A 12,085-nucleotide genomic window follows, 5' to 3' on the forward strand; every position below is an offset into this window, starting at 1 on the left:
CCATATCCCATATCTGAAAGGAACTTTAAAGAAACAAATATCTTTCAGGGGGCTGCACAGTGGCTTGGAGGTTAGCACTGTCGCCTCACAGCTAGAAGATCCCTGGTTTATGTCCAGGATCTTTCTGCATGGAGTTTGTATGTTCTCCCTGTGCATGCGTGGGTTGTTTTTCCGGGGCTCCGGCTTCCTTCCACAGTCCAGTAACATGCTGAGGTTAATTGGTGATTCTAAATTGTCCGTCGGTGTGAATGTGAGGGATTGTTTGTCATAGTGTGTAACCCTGTGACAGACTGGTGACCTGTCCAGGGTGTTTCCTGCCTTCGCCCTAAGTCAGACTCCAGCCCCTCCTCACCCCTAATGAGGATTAACCAGTGTTTAGATAATGGATGGATGGATGGCTTTCAGGATTTGACTCCAGTCTCCATCTTAGTAAGCATTAACAAAGTATTCTGTTGCACACTTAGTGTGATTTATCCTCAGCAAGTTTGAATAATGGAGTATGAAGTGAGAAGTATTTAATGAACTGGAAGTGCTTCCATGATCCCCCAACCCAAGAAAGATTAGGGAGAAGGGGGGAGTTACCTTCCTGCATGAGTAGCTCTGCAGCTGGGCTGACTTCCACATGGTTTGCCGGGGATGCTGCCAGGGAGCAGAATGTCACTTTTAAAAGAGCATCTCTTTCCTCTGGGCTGGAGGGTGACGGATAATGCTTTTGTGCATTACTGAGAGGGGAGGGCCATCCATCATGGCTGTGTGTGTGTGTGTGTGTGTGTGTGTGTGTGTGTGTGTGTGTGTGTGTGTGTGTGCGTGTGTGTGCGTGTGTGTGTGTGTGTACAGTTATCTGCATGTGCTGATTGTATGCAGGTAGCGTTTCACTCCTCCAGGCTGCAGTGTGGTTATGGGAGGGGAGGGGAGGTGCGGGGGAGGAGGGGGAGGGTTGGGGGGGCCTTGCGGGTAGAAGCAAGGCGAAGAGGAGCATCTGGAGACGAGGACTCTCACTGGTGTCAAGCAGGGGAGGGTTATTTATTTGGTTGGGGGTCGTGGGAATACTGGAAGCATCTTCAGGCTGATGAAGAACTGTTGCTCTCAGACACATTCTCCAGCGGTGGCGTGTGTCGTCGGCTACCTCAGTGTTGTCATGGTGGGAGGAAAAGCGCCACGCAATAAGAAACATGCATGTATATATCTGCACACATTATTTCATATTCATGACTTGCAGGATGTGCTTTTTAATGGCAGCATTTCTGACAGTGTCACCAGTCAAAAACGCAGCGGGAGGCAGGACTGTGCAGCAGGAAGGCTCACATCCTCCGCTTCTCTCGTTTGCTGGGAAATATTAAGTTCAAAAAATATATTTTGGACACAAATGGCTGGAAAATACAGGTGAGAAGCAGCACAGACGGAAATTTATATGCGCATAATTTGCAAAAACCTTTTGTGTTTGCACTTCTGTATAAATCTGAGAGGCAATCCACTCAGTACAGAGGCGCACATGTACACAGACACTTCTTGGCAAGGTGCTGAGAGAGAGAGAGACACCATAGTTTGACCTGCTGAACTTGCTCTGCTTAGCATAGCAGCCTCTCTGCGGCTAACATACAACACCCATGCTAATGCTGCTCCTGCATCTGCTCTTGTTTCCATAACAACTGAAAGGTGAAGGAGGCAACTAAAAGCAGCCTGGGTGGGAGGACACTTGGGAACCAAAACCTGAGCATTGCACACATACAAAACACCAGCAGGTCCATACATGCAAAAAAAAACCGACAACAACTAAACACACACATCCATGCAGTTGTAATGTTGCACACTTCATCCGCTCGTGTTGTTTTGCCTCCCTAGGTGTGTTCAGAAGCGAGGCAGGCGGCGTGCACTCCCATCCTCTGAGGGTTATTACTGTTACAAATAATCCCATGATGACGCCAAGTCCAAACTGTGTCAAAAAATAAAGACAGGATATTGATTTCATATTTGCAGCACTATTTGTCACTGGACTCGGGTGCTTGTTTGTTGTTCTTTCCAGTGTATATATGGAAGTCGCAGCACAGCGTCTTTGTGTGTGGCCTGGTCATGGGAGGAAGGCCTTTTGTGTAGCTTGCTTATTCTACTACGATGTGTTTACTTGAGCCTGTGCTTGTGCCTCAGTGGCCTGATGCTGTTATGTCTCAAAGGGCCCAAACTGTAGTTTGAAAGGGACTGATAAGCAAATTGAGCAGGCCTCTTTTCCTCCCTGTACTGAGCTATTGTTGAATACATTCTTCTTTTTTTAACTGTCCTGTTGTCTTCACTTATGGGCAGCCCCAAAAATATTGTTTGTGTCTGAAAAAAAAAAAATCAAAAAATTCAGCAAAAAATTCCCCAAATTTCTGAAAATTTGCAAAACCATCAGGAAGAAAATTCCAATAATTCCTCAAAAGTTTCCCTTAAAAGTATTATTTTTTAAAAAATCCCCCAAATTTGGTAAGAAAATTCTTGTAAATATTTTCTAAAAATTAGTAAAAATTTTCCCAAAAAAATCCTAAAACTATCTAAAGTGATTCCATATTTATCAATAAAACTTCTGATATTTTCTTTAAGAACATTCACAAAAATTTTTTGTGAATATTCTTAAGAAACATTTTTAACATTTCTTTTTTTTCCACCAAAAAATGTCCAAAGGTTTCCCAAAAATGTTGAAAATGTGGACATCAGAAGTTTCACTGTGAAAATATATATTGTTTTCCACATTTTCAAACTTTAAAACGGGTCATTTTTGACTTGCAGGACGACACGAGGGTTAAAAGCATCTTCTCTTTCTCAGTTCCCTACATGAATATGTGCTAACGCTTGTGGGAGCATGGTGGTTTCATGCCCATACAAGTGTGAGATTTGCTGTGTGATACAATAACTCAGCTGAAAAACAGCACAACAACAACAAAAAAAAATGAAGTGGAATGAGATAAATCTCCAAAACACCTACTGCTAATGTCCCATGAATCTACCTCGAGCTTGAAGGCTGGGAAGCGTGTTTGTGTGGCGAGGTGAAGAAAAAAAGAAAAGAGAGAGAAGGATTGCTAAGTTGGCGGTTTGAATGATGTTTAACTGGAGCTCAGTGCGGCTGAATGCGGCCGAAAATCCTCTTTCCCTCCTGGGTGCAGTTACTCAGAGCGCCATTGTACAGAACTATCACAGAGAGAAGGATGTCGCCACATTACAGTGTCACACACACACACACACACACACACGCACGCACGCACGCACACACACACTATTTCTACCTCCTACAAGGCATAAAATATAACCCATGCCATCAACAGCAACCCACTCAGAGGATTGAGGGTATACACAGAGCACAGAGCTCCATCCCACATTAACCAAACACTGAGAGCTCTCCTCTTGAGGCTTCACATCAACACTGGCCTCCCTGGCACATAATCTCCCTCTGCCACATCACTTTTCCTCACTGCTTAGGATCCAATCAATGAGTAACAAAGAAAACAGGAAAACAAACTGAGTGGCGGCTGCAATTTCATGCCATACACTGCAACAACTCCAAATCTTACCAAGTCTGATTGTCTTATTTTTAGTCAAAATGTCTCATCCCACTCGATTTAAGATAAATTCACTTAACAAGTGACATTTCAGCAAGAAAGAGGGACTTGTTTTAAGACAATGCATCTTAAATATCCAACTCCACCAAAGAGGGAATGTGGCGGCTGTTCCTACAAAGTCGCTTGGTAAACACACGTTACTTGTGGAGCTAATTTGATTCAGATGAGGAGATTTATGTGCAGAGCTGAGGAGACTCGGGAGGTTGGGTTTTTTTGAAGGGTAGAATCGTCAATTATTTTGGAACAGATGGGTCTCAAAGTGCAATTGAATTTGATTATCGCCTCAATGCAATACATAATGAAAGAGCCCTAATTTGAAGAGAAAGTTATGAGAAGGCCATTTCAATTACTCCCAAAAAAACTAAACTGGGGTACCGGCGTCACACAACAGACATTCAGATGATTTTCTATTTCTTATTTCTCATCTTTCTTCCCCTTTAATGGCAGTGAACGTGAATCATGATGAGCGCAGCTGTTTATTTGCCTGAAATCTGCCCCAGCTGCATTCTTGAAAGTGCAACGCTTTTGTCATTGCTAATTGATTACCACTTTTCAAGAAATACAACTTTGTTTTTCATTCTATTATTGGCACGCTTGTTCAAATAATAACAGGCTTAACGGCTCAGCTCTGTTGAAAACGTTTGACAGATGCAGAGTGAAGAATAGTCCATCGAGCGGATTATTAAAGAAGTTTTTAAGATGTTTTGTCCGAGAACACTCAAATCCTGACAACCTGTCAAGCGTGATCGCTCCGTTCACATCTTTTCTTCACTTAACTCATGACTGACAGATACATTTTTAGCTGTTCTGCTGTCAGGTTCAACAATTCATAGCGATTAAGGTTTCACAGACCTTGTTTGATCTGTTTTGAGAATTGGGCTGGTGTTAGGAATTAGCAGAAACAGACCCAAGTGCCAGAGACTCTGGAATGAGAGTTTCGAGGCTGTTTATTAAAAAGGGGAGAGGGGAGAGGGAGGTGGGTGAGTCAGAGTGAGGCAGTAACAGGCCGGATGACCACTGGTGGATCAAACAAAGTACACTGCTCAAAAAAACTTAAAGGAACACTTTTTAATCTTAAACTTCTGGGATACTGATCTGGTCAAGTAAGTAAAAGAGGTGGTTTTTAATCCGTTTCAGCTGCTTTGGTGTTAATGAAATTAGAAACAGGTGCACTAGAGGGGTAACAATGAGACAACCCTCAAAACAGGAATGGTTTTACACGTGAAGGCCGCTGACATTTTTTTCCCTCCATGTTTTCTGACCGTTTTTCACTAGTTTTGCATTTTTCTAGGGTCAGTGTCACTGCTGGTAGCATGAGGTGATACCTGGATCCTACAGAGGTTGCATAGACAGTCCAACTCCTCCAGGATGGCACATCAATACGTGCCATTGCCAGAAGGTTTGCTGTGTCTCCCAGCACAGTCTCAAGAGCATGGAGGAGGTTCCAGGAGACAGACAGTTACTCTAAGAGAGCTGGACATGGCTGTAGATGGTCCTCAACCCATCAGCAGGACAGATATGTGCTCCTTTATGCAAGGAGGAACCGGATGAGCTCTGCCAGAGCCCTACAAAATGACCTCTAGCAGAACACTGGTGTGAATGTCTCTGACCAAACAATCAGAAACGGACTTCATGAGGAAGGTCTGAGGACCCAATGTCCTCTACTGGTGGTCGCTGACCGGCACCGTGGAGCTCGGTTGGCATTTGCCATAGAATACAGGAACTGGCAGGTCCATCACTGGTGCTCTGTGCTTTTCACAGATGAGAGCAGGTTCATCATGAGCACATGTGACAGACATGAAAGGGTCTGGAGAAGCCGTGGAGAACGTTCTGCTGCCTGTAGCATTGTTCAGCAGGACCAGTTTGGTGGTGGGTCAGTGAAGGTCTGGGGAGACAGATCCATGGAGGAACCCACAGACCTCTACAGGCTGGACAGCAGCACTCTGACTGCCGTTAGGTATCAGGATGAAATCATTGGACCCATTGTCAGACCCTACGCTGGTGCAGTGGTCCTGGATTCCTCCTGGTGCACAACAATGCCTGTCCTTATGTGGTAAGAGCAGTTCCAGGAGGATGAAATAACTGATACCATTGACTGACCCCAATACTCACCTGACCTGAATCCAATAGAACACCTTTGGAACATTATGTTTTGGTCCATCTGACACCACCAGGTTGGTCCTCAGACTATCCAGGAGCTCAGTGATGCCCTGGTCCAGATCTGGGAGGAGATACCTCAGGACACCATCCATCATCTCATTAGGAGCCCCGACATTGTTAGGCTGCATACAAGCACATGGAGGCCATACAAACTACTGAGGTACATTTGGAGTTGCTGCCAAGGAATTCCAGAAAGATGGACCAGCCTGCACCATCATTTTTTCACTTTGACTTTTGGGGTGTCTTGAATTCAGCCCTCTGTAGGTTGCTAATGTTTATTTCCATCAAGCGATGTGGCATGTTTTCGTTCTTAACACATTATCCAGTCCATATCAATGTAGATATCCAGCTTGTTACTTGTTCTCATTAAAATATGATGTTTTTTCAAAGTGTTCCTTTAATTATTTTGAGCAGCGTATTTATGATGCAGGGCAGATAGTGTGATGGAAAGGAGAGTGCAAGTAACCAATCATTCTGGAGTGGGAATGATGTGTGATGCCAAAGCAACCAGGAAAAAAAAACTATGGAGATGGAAGAGGCACAAACAAATGTAAAAAATAACATGGCTCAAGGCGTAGGTCACAACAATGTGGCTAAAACTTTAAGAAATCATCAGTTATTCTTTCATTTTTTGGGAACCATCAAAATAATCACTTCCTTTTCCTGAATACAAAGACTTAATGTTCCACTCCAATCACTGATTCAACCTCTAAACCAGGGGTGTCGAACTCGCTTTAGTTCAGGCGCCACATTCAACCCAATTTGATCTCCAGTGGGCCGGACCAGTAAAATCTGAGCATAACCTATAAATGACCACAACTCCAAAGTTTTTCTTTGTTTTAGTGCAAAAAAGTACATTCTGAAAATATTCAGATTTAAGGAATTATCTTTCTATAAAACATTATGAACAACCTGAAATGTGTAAGTTGTAATCACTCTTTCCCCTTTCTAAGGTCATAATGACCCTCTGACAGGCAGACGCTGTAGGAGGGAGATATGCCAGGACTCTCTGTTCTGGTCAAGGTTAGATATTGCGTATTCTGACGTGACTAAGCAGACTAGCTGTCTCCACGTTGGTCTGTAGTCTAATCTGACCTTCTCCCAACTCAGAAGAATCCTCAGAACAGATGCTGGCATTGCTTGCATGTACTGCTGCTCTGTTGATGTCACTTCTCCTGATATCAGTAAACCTTACTGGCAACCTCTGAGTCTCCAGTGTGTCTTTCTGTGTCCATTCCATGACAGCAATACTAGAAAAGTTCAGCCATACATGTTCAGAAACCAGTTCTAAGAATAATAATGCTACAGACAAAAACCCGGAAATATGAATCTGTCTTTTTGAGATGGCCACTGGTATGCAGCAGTTTACAGGTGGAAATGCTCAGAAATAGTGCTAACTGCTTATTTTTCCTCATGATATGTCTTCCAGCATATAGAACAAACACCATATGGACATGCTAACAGGGTTGAACAGCTCAAATTTCACCAGAGAGGGTCTTAATGCCGTTGGACTGACCAAACAGGAACAGGTTAATAGGAAGGTAATATACAGGGTGGAGGTTTAACAGACATCTGTTGCCCACTCCTCATCTCTGAGGCTAGAGGTTCAAGGCTGCATTAGCTGTTAATATCATAACACATTAGATCAAACTGTGGGTGGTTGAGCTGTGTTGTGGGTATTATACACAGATAACAGACAAGGAAGAAGAATGCAAAGACTAAAAAATATGCCATCTCTAGTGCTGATCAGTATTACAAAAGAGTCAAAATTAGTCCAGAGCTCTTCAGGGACAAAGAACCTATAAATAATATGCTTAAACAAGAAGCTAATTAGTTTAAGGATTTATATGGGGATTGACTTTTGTCCTTTGCTAGTGATTCCCGACAAAGCAACCTAATTCAAAAATAATTAAACATACGTAAACAATAAATCGAAGCAAGGCATTTCAGTGATGCTTTGTGTTGGAGTTTGTTACTACCCAGCTTTACAAGGTGAGCCAGGAAGGAAACAAAAACCAGGTGTTCTTGGTTAGGTAATTAACAAAAGAAAGAGCTGGTGGGTGTTCTAAATCAAAGAACCACATAAAACGAGAACAAAGGCTAGCAGAATTACAATCTAGCGAAGCAAAATATAAAATAACTTCACTAAATTCCTCAGCCAAACTTCAAGATGCTGAAGCAACACCCTCGTCACTAATAAAGTAACTTACAGATGAGTGCCTCAGAGCAAGTAGCTGTTTCTTAATGGCTACAGCAAAAAGAGAAAACGCAGGACAATGACTTTTTCCAACTCAGCTGCTAGCAGAAGTTACATATTTACCTGACACACAAAGACGAGAGGCACCAAAAAGAGCAACTCACTTAAAATCCCAGCCAAGTTGACCGTGAGTTTGGTTGCAGATTTAAACCCCAGGTGTGTTGAGGAAGCTGCAGTTCGATTGGAGGAGGTGACTGGGTGGTGGTCCAATCAGCCAGGAAGGTAGGCGGGAACAGGAATGAAAATCAAGTGCCCATATAGAAGGTGCAACAGATCCACCACCAAAACAGAAGATGTGCAACCACCAGGGGCTGTAGCATTGTTTGTATTCAAAATTTTGATACCAAGATTTTAGTTTTTCTTGCAAATATACAACAGTTCTACATATTGACATCCTTGATTAATAATAATCACTATTAGTACCAGCCTTAAAAAAATGACATCACCTATGTGTTTTCTGAAGAGGGGTTTTAAAGCACAGCGTAGTGGTTCCAGCTTTTGCCATCTTGGTTGATTATGCAACTTTAAGCCTTGATACAATTGAAACAGGTGAGTTATGTAAAAAAAATCACACTCCGTACAGTTGACATGAATGGGGAAATTGCCTATAGAGACCAAAACAGCTTTTGTTCCAGGTGGTAAACATGTTAATTTCTGCTATGAATTTGAGTATTTTAACATGGGGGTCTATGGGGATCGAGTCACTTTTGGAGTCTCAAGTGGTCATTTGAGGAACTGCAGTTTTTTCCAATTCTGCATTGGTTTAATTTTTCAGCCCTGGAGATTGCTGCTTGGTTAAGCCTCATGTCGTCCTACGGGACAAAATTGACCCGTTTTAAAGTTTGAAAATGTGGGGAAAAGTATATATTTTCACAGTGAAACTTCTGATGTCCACATTTTCAACATTTTTGAGAAATCTTTGAACATTTTTTGGTGGAAAAAAAGAAATGTTAAAAATGTTTAAGGACATTCACAAAAAAATCTACCAAAATCCATTGAATTTCGCTGGATTTTAGTTGATTTTTATGTGAATGTTCTTAAAGAAAATATTAGAAGTTTTACTGATATATATGTAATCACTTTAGATATTTTTAGGATTTTTTGGAAGATTTTTCCTCACTTTTTGAAAATATTTACAAGAACTTTCTTGCCAAATTTGGTGAATTATTTTTAAAATAAAACTTTTAAGGGAAACTTTTGAGGAATTATTGGAATTTTCTTCCTGAAGGTTTTGCAAATTTTCAGAAATTTGTGGAATTTTTTTGCAGATTTTTTGGATTTTTTTTCTCAGACAAGGAAACAGTATTTTTTGGTGCCTGTAAATGAAGACAACAGGAGGATTAAGACATGAAAGGATTCCTGTGAAATGATGCTAACGCTGACCTCAATGCTAAAATAGAGCTTTTATGTACCTCAACATGGTATCAGTGATATTGAGGATTTCCTTGGGCAAAGTGAACTTACTCATTTTAATGGATTAAGCAGACAAAAGGTTGACAAACTCCTTTAAGTTCTACTAATTTCACTTATTAAACTGTGCTTAGCTTCTGCTTTAACATATAGCAAGTGATTTAATGATGTTAAAATAAAGAGTTTCCACTTGAGGAATAATTCTACGGGTCTCTGATGTCAAGCACTTGAAGCGCAACACCTTCCGTCCAACTCATTCCAGACAGATGGTTCGGGCCGCCTGCGAGAGGCCTCCCACTATGTCTGATAACAAGTTTCCTGGGCTATATAGGGCAACTGCGACTGTAAACACACCAGCTTCAAGTGGAGCGAACAGGTGGCCTTCCACATAGGACCACTGGTCATGTTGCGTGTCCACAACAAAAGTTCAGCAATGAGGAAGCGCTTGAGAGTCTTAATGGCTTGTATGAGTGACTCAGATCTGCTGATGGGGAAAAAAAAATCAGAGTTTCGATGCCAGAGTTCTGCATCTAAATGTTACTGCAGAGCAAAACCAAGAGGTAGTACAGTATAGAAGGAATAACATCCAAGCCAAACCTTCAGTGATGTGGTCCCTAGTCAACAGACCCCAAAATCGCCTCAAATCATGCTCAGTATCTTTTAATCAAGTTAATTTCCTCTGCCCTGCTTCACAATGACAAGCCTGCTGGCCTAGTTTGGAGCTCTGAATGGAGCCATCCAATCATTTCCTCCATGTATTTGTTTTCAGAGGCTGTATCATCTGGAGGAGGGGAGATGACAATGTCACAGAGGAAGGGAAGTGATGGTCTGCCTGGTGTTTCTACAAGGCTTTGGCATTTGTTGTCATTGGGTCTGCCTTCGTTGGCAAGCACCGCTGCCACAGAGCCTATGTCTCTCCTTCATCCACGGCAAACACACCCTCCCCGCACTGACCCATATAGGTGCTTTGAATCGCTGGCAGGCCCGACAAGATTATCTGGGCTCCCTTCCCAGGAAGACCACTGGGATGTGGGTACGTGGTGGTGGTGTGTGTGCGCATGAAACACATCTAAAAATGTAAGCAGACTGTCAGTCTCTGTATGTGCATATCACTGCTGCAGTTTGTGACAGAACTGTGGAGGCAGTTGAAAGAGATGCAAGGTTTTAGTCTCCAGGTGGCCCTCTTCTTCTTCTGTCACTGAAGGTGCAGGAGGATATGGAGGATTTTTTGAAATTTGTGATTTCTGAAACACGCTCGGGAAGGTAGAATTCGGCTCTATTAATATTCTGCATGACTAATTTAAGGGTTAACACCATTTAGATTCAACCAATCCTCAGTGTGCGAAGACACAGTGAGGAGCCTCATGCAGTCATATAAAAGAAGTGATTAAAACCAAAGTTCCTTCCCTATAAGTGTGATGACTAACAGCCTGCCTGTCTGTCCTCTCTTCCATCCTGATTACATAATCCCAAGATTAATTAGCTGTGTGTTTCAGCCACTTCCTGTAGCGCGACCCTCAAATGGGCTCCCTCCCCAATCTGGCCTATCGACTTACAGGGCGCCAGAGCTTTTTCTTTGAAGGCCGCTTTGGCTTCAGAGGCAAAAGAACTCTCTGATCTGACGGCTAAAGGAAAGGGCCCCTGCAGTGTGCCTTTACAGACTGATAAAAACTTAGAAAAACAACATTTGGGTAACACACACACTCATGGGGAGGAAGAAAAAAATTAAGAATAACTTGGTTGTGAAAACAAGAGGCGGTACGGAACAATGACAATCTGGCTCCTTTGGTAATTTCCTGTCGGCGTTCATTCGTGTGATGTGGTCGTGACTGTTCTGCCGGGATCAATCAAACCTGCGAGCAGATGGCATCGCACTCCTCCGGCAGACTGGGGATTGTCTGTGTTTTTTCAGAGATGGTAATTGGCCCGCTATGTTACGGACCGGAGCATGCTAACAGCCGCCGCCGTGCTGCAGCGACAGCACCCACTGGCTCATAAAGTGGTACCTGCGCTCCATTTCGACTCAAACCAGTGTTGAATGTCGGTGTAATTAACAAGCCGTAATGACGCTGAGGAAAGACACATTTCAGGAGCACATCCAAGCAACTTCAGTTTACCTTCCGAGTCACAACTGGAGCATCTCCATCGTCCACAAGATCCAGAAGAGCCAAACATTGTGGATCTCTGTGCTTTATTTGGTAACAGGGGTTGCACTGAGGTGAAGAAAGCTCATATGGATAAATGGAACCGTGTGGGGGGAGACTCGGAAAGCTGTATAAAAGAGAAACAGAGTAATTGCATGTGTACTGTATGAGTCGTGTGTGTGTGTGTGTGTGTGTGTGTGTGTGTGTGTGTGTGTGTGTGTGTGTGTGTGTGTGTGTGTGTGGCTGAGACGGCGGGCACTTCAAAGCTTTGATGTTGGAGCTCCTAAATGAGGGCCACCAGAGGTCCACACTAATGGGACATCATGGGGAGATTAGAGGCCAAGTGTAGCAAGCTGACAACACAGCATTATGTATGTGTATGTGACAGAGGAGGGAGAAAGAACATGAGTTTGTGTGCTTTTGAGTTCCTTTTTTTTTTTCCAATTAAAAGTGAAAGTTTGGCTCCAAGTCTCAGATGGAGTTTGCGGGTAATTGGGCAAGTATTGCAGGAATTTGCTAAAAAG

Source organism: Amphiprion ocellaris, chromosome 24 (genome assembly GCF_022539595.1).
Source record: "Amphiprion ocellaris isolate individual 3 ecotype Okinawa chromosome 24, ASM2253959v1, whole genome shotgun sequence".
Lineage (NCBI taxonomy): Eukaryota > Metazoa > Chordata > Actinopteri > Pomacentridae > Amphiprion > Amphiprion ocellaris.